This window comes from Chiroxiphia lanceolata, chromosome Z (genome assembly GCF_009829145.1).
Source record: "Chiroxiphia lanceolata isolate bChiLan1 chromosome Z, bChiLan1.pri, whole genome shotgun sequence".
Classification (NCBI taxonomy): Eukaryota; Metazoa; Chordata; class Aves; order Passeriformes; family Pipridae; genus Chiroxiphia; species Chiroxiphia lanceolata.
In genome coordinates this window covers 37,031,536-37,040,685 of record NC_045671.1, presented here as the reverse complement: position 1 = coordinate 37,040,685, position 9,150 = coordinate 37,031,536, and positions in this window count along the sequence as shown.

Sequence of the window (9,150 nt, the reverse complement as noted above, 5' to 3'; positions counted from 1 at the left end):
GCCTAGGTAATTAAACTGCTGGACTGATTTGAGCTCTGATTCGCCAATGGTGATATGGGGATGATGGAAGACTTCCTGAGGTGCAGGTTGATGGAGAACTTCTGTCTTCTTTAAGCTGACTTCCAGCCCAAACAGCTCAGCAGCATCTGCAAAGCAGGATGTTAAACGCTGCAGAGCTGCTTCTGCGTGGGCAACAAGGGTGGCGTCATCAGCATAAAGCAGCTCCCGGACAAGATGGTTTAAGGTCTTGATGTGGGCCTTCAGACGCCTTAGATTGAACAGGCTTCCATCAGTACGATATCGAATGTAGATACCGTCCTGATCATCGAGGTCTGCTGTGGCCCTTTGGAGCATCATGCTAAAAAAGATTGTGAATAAGGTAGGAGCGAGAACGCAGCCTTGTTTCACACCATTCTTAATTAGAAAGGGCTCAGAAAGTGTGTTGCCATACCTGACTTGGCCGTGCTGATCCTCATGAAGTGAGATGATCATTTTAAGGAACTTGGGGGGACAACCTAAACGTTCCAAAATCTGCCAGAGACCTTTTCTGCTCACAGTATCAAAAGCCTTGGTGAGGTCAACAAAGGTTACATAGAGACCTTTGTTCTGTTCCCTACATTTCCCTTGCAGTTGTCTGAGAACAAATCCCATGTCTGTGGTGCTTCTGTTGGCTCTGAAACCACACTGACTTTCAGGTAGGATCCCTTCTGCTATAGTGGGTATTAGTCTGTTCAAGAGTATTCTTGCCAGGATTTTGCCAGCAATGGAGAGCAGAGTAATACCACGGTAGTTTGAGCAGTCAGATTTAATACCTTTCTTCTTATACATAGTGATGATGACAGCATCACGAAGGTCTGATGGTAGTTCACTGAGATTAGCGTACAATCTTAAACATCCACTGGTCAGATTATGTGACCAATACATCTGTTCTTGAGCAAGCAGCAGTCACAAGTGTAGAGGCCATGCTGATGAGAACACAGCTGCGATGGGCAGGGCACATCTCCAGGATGAAGGACCACCGCCTCCCTAAGATCTTGCTCTATGGTGAACTTGCCACTGGCTGCCGCAAGAGAGGAGCCCCGAAGAAAAGATTCAAGGACTCCCTGAAACAACATCTCAGCCTTGGCCATATTGATCACCATAATTGGTCTACTCTGGCCTCAAATCGGGAGGCCTGGAGACACACCATCTATAACGCTGCGGATGCCTTTGAGAACACACGCAAGATCACTCTCGAGGAGAAAAGGCAACGCAGGAAGAACCGTGTCTTGCGGAATACACCATCTAAGGAGTCTTTCTGTTGTGCCTTTTGCAATCGGATATGTCTGTCACGTATTGGCCTCATAAGTCACCAACGTGTCTGTAACAAATGTGGATAAAGCCTTCCCAAATCTTCGTTCGCGAAGCCCAGCCATGATGTGATGATGATGAATGTAATTGCACTGAACCTGTTTCCCATACAAACCAAATGGATTCACTTTCTGCGTCTGAAAGGCATCAAGTTACCCCAGACATCTGAATGGTTCACAGGCTTCTTCTGTAGAACACATATACAAGTTTTTGCTTCCAACTATATTCTATATTAGACAGTATGGTAAAAAGAAGTACAGCAGCCTTAAGTTCCGACACACAGAGGAATACTTCTTGTAGATGAGTTCTGCTATGAGAGGGTGTGGAGGTCTAAACTAACACAATCCCAGCTTGGCGGCAAGAAACTGGAATGCCTTATTGGACTTACTAGTTCATATTTAAAGGGTTTAGCATTTACATATTCATCAGGGGGTTGCACCTACTACAATTATTACAATTAGGGGGTTTCAGGGGATGACGTAAGGGGAAAACCTGACTTACACATTTTGGGGTTTTCACAGAAATGACATCAGGAGAAAATCCAGGTTACCCCAGCACTTCTTGGGGTCTTAGGAATTACCTCATGGGGAAAAACCTATTTATCCTTGGGGATTTCCATGGAGGAAAGACATTCAAATTTACAGATGACACAGGTTACAGAGAGCAACAATAGGACATATGATAACATCATTCAGAGAGTCTCTTCACATCCTGCTGGAGGAGGCAGGAAAATTCCACAGAGATGAGGTCAATGAAGAGGGTCCAATAAAAATTTTGGTACTGATTGCTCTGTGCACACCACTATACCAACATTAAATACACCACATTTGTAAAGCACATTGCTTCCTTGCCTAGAGCAGTAACCTTAATTTATTCAAACAGATTTTACTACAGAAAACAAATTAAATTAAAACCAGTAAATGATGCTTAGGTTTTTTAATGTTGTTTCTTTTTAAGATTTTGCTTCCCCCCCCCCACTTAAGTAAGAAAACATCTTGCTAAAGTACACTTCCTTTAAGATACCTTACTTTCTCACTAACCACCCATTCCTATTCCCCTAACAGATTCCTCTCCTCTAACAATCACTTACATCCCCAAAATAAAGTCAGAAATGCAGACTGCCAATTTCCCAATACTAGAACATGTTTCTGGCATGATAAAAACTAACTCCCAGTTCTGTATTTCAAAAAACAGAACAGGAACAATAGTCACTGAATCAGGAGTTTTAAATGCAATTGGGAAAAGCACAGTCATCCAACTGGTATTAGCTGACAGAATAAAACCAGACTTTTGGAGTTTTTTGAGCTGTTGATCAGTCATCTACCATCACCAATACTAATGACAGTCGATAAAGTACTTTGCTGGGGACAGAGGATTATTTCACACTTTCTGTCTTTTACATTAAAAGATTATAACTCATATTCTACGACAGTATTAGAAAATAAAAAATAAAAACTAATGTTGACTTTAAAACACCATGAGTATCAGCCTCATGTCCTTTAATGAATAGCAATGGACCCTACAAGTAATACTTTTCTCCTATTTTGTCTTTGTCTGTCCTATCAAATGTGATCATATAGTACTTAGCAGCTGTGGCCTGCCTTTGCATCTGACCTCTTGTAAAACAAAAAGTAAAACCTATTTCAGGTTCCTGCTTACATTAACATATATTTAAAGTGGTATAATATTTATTTTATATAGACCCTTGCTGCACATACACTTGGCAGAATAGTCTTAGCAGCTCAAGGGAATTTTTCATTAATATTTGCATTTGACTTGCTGATCTGTAAATAGAAGGTTTCAGGAAAAACATATGTGTTTTCACAAAAATGGATCTAATGAAAGATTATTTGAATGCTTTAAATTACAAGTAGGTCCTTATTTACACTTTCTGTTTAATGGCATTTTCATGTTTGGAGAAACTGTATGAGGGCAATTACACTAATAGCCGGTACAAGGGGGTAAATCACCTAAGCATGTGCTTAGGTTGTCAGCAGCATTGGGGCTGCTGTTTTTCATTACAATAAATGACGAGTTTGTTGTTTAATAGCAATAATGCTTGGCCAAATTTGATATATAATTGTCAGAGACTGAAATGTTTAATGATTTATGCATTCTAGGAGACTTTTGCAGGCTTTTGACTTGCATTTCGGATGGACAGTTGGGCCCATCCCTCCCTCCAGTAAAGAGCCAAGTTTGCAGGCTTTTGACTTGCATTATACATCTGATGAGCAACTGGGTCCCTCCCTCCCTCCAGTGCTGAAGGTGTGAAGCCCTGAAAAGACAAGAGCCGAGCTTGCAGGCTTTTGACTATTGCATTATACCTCTGATGGGCAATTGAAGGTGTCAAGCCCTGAAAAGGCAGGACCTCTGATGGCCCAAAACAGCCCATACCCCCCTCTGCCAATCTAAAAAAAGGTGGGAACCAGGCCAGACACAGAAACTCTGCGCAGGGCCCAGGGAGAGGTTGGAGGCTCGAGGCATGGTCCGTGACACTAACCATGGATATAATAACTCATAACTTCTTGGAGTGTGGGGGCTTCCCTCCTTCACCCCCAGCAGATCAAGGCCACCACTTCAACTGACAGACATGGAAGCTGCAACTACCAAGGTTCATTGCTGGACTCCGTGGGCAGTGACTATAGACATCTGTCCACTCTCAGCTTTTCTTTCCCTTACTCTCCCTTAGCCTTATCCTGTCTTTCCTTTCTCTCCCTTATGCATTTTCCCCCCAGGGGTTGTCCCTACGATATATAATATAGATGACAACACCCAAAATGCTAACATACTTGTTAAAACAAAATTATTAAAATAAACCCGACCTATATATGTTTTCAGACACTGATTATTCAGTGTCATTTCACTCTAATCCACCCCAAGGGAATTATTGATAAGAACCTGGGTTACTCCTCTCCTCTTTTTCTGGGGCAGGTTTTAACAATAATACACATCTGTTAAATTATGCTTGTATTGTAATTGTAAAAATTAAAAGAATTGTCCTAGGAGTAGAAAGTCAGTTGTGAATATTTAGCTTGTAATTATATTTATTTCCTAAATGCACTTTATATCCTAAATCACAAATTACACTCTTTTCCATCACAGATTCTTTGAACATATGTATATTTTCACCTTAGCATTTTAATGTTGTATTTTTTTAATCTGAAACTATGCTTTGTGAAGTGCCAATACTTTAAAAGTGAGATCAGACTTTCATTTTCTGCAGTTAATGTTACCATTATGTCATTCTTGGCCTGTAATTATCAACATTAATAATGGAAGCCCTAGACCCTTTCAGTGGAAATAATAATGTGCTTTTCACAGAATAATCATAGAATTGTCAAGGTTGGAAGAGACCTTTAAGACATCCAGTCCAATTGTCCAGCCAGCACTGCCTCTGTAACCCCTAAAACACATCAGATCCAGACACCTCATGAACACCTCCAGGGATGGTGACTCCACTACCTCCCTGGGCAACCTATTCCAGTGCCTGACCATCCTAACAGTGAAAAAAATTTCCTAATATCTAATCTGAATCTTCCATGTCTCAGGTTAAGGCCATTTCCTCTCGTCCTCCCATTGCATGCACAGCTGAAGAGACTGGTCCCTGCTTCACTACAACCTTCTTCCAGGTAGTTGTAGAGATCGATGAGGTCCCCTCTGAGCTTGCTCTTCTCAAGAGTAAACAAACCCAGCTCTCTTAGCCATTCCTCACAAGACATGTTTTCTAGTCATTTCACAACACTTATTGCCCTTCTCTGGACACGCTCCAGCACCTCAATATCCTTTTTGAAGTGAGGGGCCCAGAACTGAACTCAGGGTTTGGTCTCACAAATGCCAAGCACAGGAATGTGAGACACCAGATTGTTACAATAACTACTGGCTCAGATCAACTTAAGTGTGTGTGTGGGAGGGGAAGGGACAAGTCAAATTTCACGTGGTGAGGTGCTGCCCTGTCCCATACCCCAGCCCCTTCGAGCCTTCTCCGGCAGCCCCAGAGCAGCTGTCAGTCACAAGCACACCAGAGCATTCCTCTACACCACAACCCCTGGAGCCCTTATCCCAGCCCCAGAATGGCTGGCACATTGGGAGCACTGCCCCTCACCCAGCCCTAGAGTGGTCAATGGGCCAGAAGTCCCACCTGGGATGGTGTGGCCACAGAGGGCTAGAGCAGATAAAAATAAAGATGTGCAGTTGGACCCTACCATCTAGACATGTGGAAACTGGACTTGCACAGGACTCTGGGTGGTAGCTCTAACTGTCTATTTTTCTTTATCTTTCTTTACTTCTTCTCCTAATCTCCCTTCTTGATATTTTGGGTAACTTAGCACTGGATGAGTTGGATTTTGCTAAGTTGCATAGGGTATCATGTGCTAAGCCAATGCTTTGTGGAATGCTTCATTTTGTTTGAATGTTGCCCTTTAAACTTTTGCAAAGTTCCCTTATTTTCTAAAGTTTGCCGGTAAAAGCATGTTGTTTTACCTCCTGAGAAAATGTGTGCAATGTCTTCTCCCTTGTGCCCTCTCAAGGCTGAAAGAACTTTTAATAAATTTGGCAGGTGAATTTTTAGAGCCTTTTATCATGGCTAGGCTTCACGAACGAAGATTTGGGAAGGGTTCTACCCACATTTGTTACAAGTGTGCTGGTGGCTAAAGAGGCCAATGTGAGATAGACAAGTCTGGTTGCAAAAGGCACAGCAGAAGGACTCCTTAAGTGGTATATTCTGCAAGACGCGATTCTTTCTGCGCTATCTTTTCTCCTCAAGAGTGATCCTGCGTGCTTTCTCAAAAGCATCAGCAGCGTTATAGATGGTGTGTCTCCAGACCTCCCAACTGGAGGCCAGAGTAGATCAGTTATGTTGATCAGTATGGCAAAGGCTGAGATGTTTCAGGGAGTCCTTGTATCTCCTCTTTGGGCTCCTCTCTTGCGGCAGCCGGTGGCGAGTTCACCATAAAGCAAGATCTTAGGGAGGTGGTGGTCCTTCATCCTTGAGATGTGTCCTGCCTTTTATATTTTTAAAGTAAAACCCCTTCAATGAGCTTGGACTGCAAGCCTGGGGTCTTACAAGGGGCATGATCACTTCCCTGATCCTGCTGGAGACACTATTCTTGGTACAGGCCATTGTGATATTGGCTTTCTTGACCATCTGGGCACACTGTTGGCTCATGTTCAGCTGGCTGTCAACCAGCACCCCCAAGCCCCTTTCTGCTGAACAGCTCTCAAGCCACTCTTCTGAAAGGCTGTAGTGCTTTATGGTGTTGCTGCAATCCAAGCGCAGGACCCGGCATAACTTATAGCTTACACATGCAATACAGATACCAAAAGAAACAGGAGATCCTCGAGCAGATGACAGAAAAAGCTCCAATTTTCCCAAGCCTACTAACAGGATCTGTAGAAAGGTAGAATAACCTGCTGCAAGCAACAGGACAGGGAGTTGAGGTGATGCTGATCAGAAGACAATTACACATTGAGAGATTAACGGCCCATATCATGGTAAACCTGAGCAAGCAAAGGTCTGTGCACACCCACTGTGGCCCTCAGGCTGTGTTGGGCTGTGTTCATCATTGTGGGAGAAACTCAGGCAGCGCGTGGCACCAGAGGAGCCAGCAGGCAGCTGCCACTTGGTACCAGAGATTATACCACCTGAATGGCCTTTGCCTTTATCAAAAAGTGCTAGTTCTAATAACTAGTATTTTAATTGGTATTTTACAGAGTCCAAATGTCTTTCTTATGGAGGTCACATGTACCAGCACCTCCTTGTTGAAACAGAGTACTTTACCCTGCAGATATGAGACCAGAGAGGATATGCTGAGGGTGCTGGCTCATGTCACAAGGTGTTGCTTCTTCAGGACACTTCCTTCATTCAATGAGAAAGAAGTTGCTGGATTATAATGACATGCATATTTATGGCCAAACCAGTATCCAGTAGGATTATACTAGTCCTCAAGCTGTTCTTGTCAGCCTAGTTTATTTGGAAACCTGCCACATTTCTTGGACCAGTCACTGCCTTGTTCAGTTTCAGAGTGAGTACCTTGAAAAGAAGTAGGGCACAACAAAGTTTCTGAGAACTTTCTTTTCTCTAGTTTGCCTTAGTGACATAGCTGTTAAATAGGATGTTCTGATGCAGGTACCTACCACTGCCATAGCAAAGTTATTGTTTTCATTTTCTTTAATAACTCTAAGAAAGGCAGGAAGAACAAACTTTCATTGTTAATATCACAACATCCATGTATTGTGTGACAATATTGTAGGTTTCATATATTAAAACTGAATTAGTTGGAAATTTTCACTGTGACCAGCAATGAAAAAATGTAGCTTATTTTTCCCATTAATGAAAACATTCCTGAGGAACACACTTTTGAAACTGCAGCCAGATATGCTGCAAGTGCAGAAGTCCACTTAGCAGCTGAAACAACAGAAACAAGAAAAGTTAGTTTTAGATATACTGTAGACAAGAGATGACAGAAAGCAGAAACTACTCTCTGCTAGAAGGCTACCTGTAACTTATGAGAGTAGCTGCCATGACAATTGCCTTTAGCAGCTGGTACAGGAATTCTATTGTACTCTCCAACAGAAACGTGGTCAAATCTCTGCTCCAGATCTAAACCATGGTCAAGCTAGGGTTGCAGCCCATGCTTTGAATTCAGCCTGTAAAGAACTGTCATTATCTGAAGAACTGTGACACCCACCACTGCTCAGCACAGTGAGGCAGTATAAGCACACAATTCATAAACACAGCACCAAAACATTATGTTTGGTAATAGACAGTTGGTTCTGAGAGTAATTAAAGTGGATAAGGCAGGAGCCAATGACTGGTACAAACAGCCACGTATGACATTTTCTGTTTGACATATTGCTCTTAACTAAGCATGCTATCTCAATATCACTAATGTACTTTCTTTTCTTGTCAGAAAAACTATACAGTACTTCTCATTAATTCTAAAAGCTTTAATACAGAACCGGAAACCTTATATACCAGAAAATTGCACCGAAATATCTACAGTGTTCAAACTGTAAACAGCTAGCGGTATTGAGATCTACCTTCCTTTTTGCATTGGATAACAGGTACGAGGGTGGCCTTCCAGGAAGCACATACTGAAAACAAAGACAAGGACAACAGAGTGAGAAGAAAAAGTTAGACAGGTAACAATGCCTTTAAGGCAGGGAGGGTTTGGAGGGAGGAAGAAGACAGGAGATACACGAATTTATTTTAGCAGAGATGGCTAAACTTTAACACAAAGAGGGGCAGGTGTGACTTCATCATCTAAAACAAGCACAACACTTAATTTGATTTTGCATTTTGAATGACATTCCTCTTGTTTTGCACAAGTGGATTATTCCTGTCTTTTGAACATTAAGGACTCCTATCCTTTTACATGGCAAGGCAAAAACTTCAAAGGGAGTTTCCCAACTCACTGTAGGAGAAATAGTCCCATAAAACTATACAAAATGTTTACAGGCAGAAATGAAGCTTGGTCAGTTTCCTACTAAAAAGTGATTTTTTCTGAAAATAACTAAAGATCCAGCAATGTAGGTTCCACACAGACAAAAGCTTTTGCTGTTACAGTTCTAAATGATCTGCAATTCCCAAAAGTCTCAGAAAATAAACCCAAAGGTGATTCACTGTGTTATAATTTGATCAGGTTCTCTTCTGGGTGGGGAAGGAAAGGTGAGGAGAAGAAGGAAGGCAACACAGGAATTTATGTGTTTCTAAAATGTATAAAATAACACCTAAAAACCCTCATGCCTCAAGATTCCCTCTCCTTCACCTCCCTCCATTTTTACCTTATTTAGCAAATTACC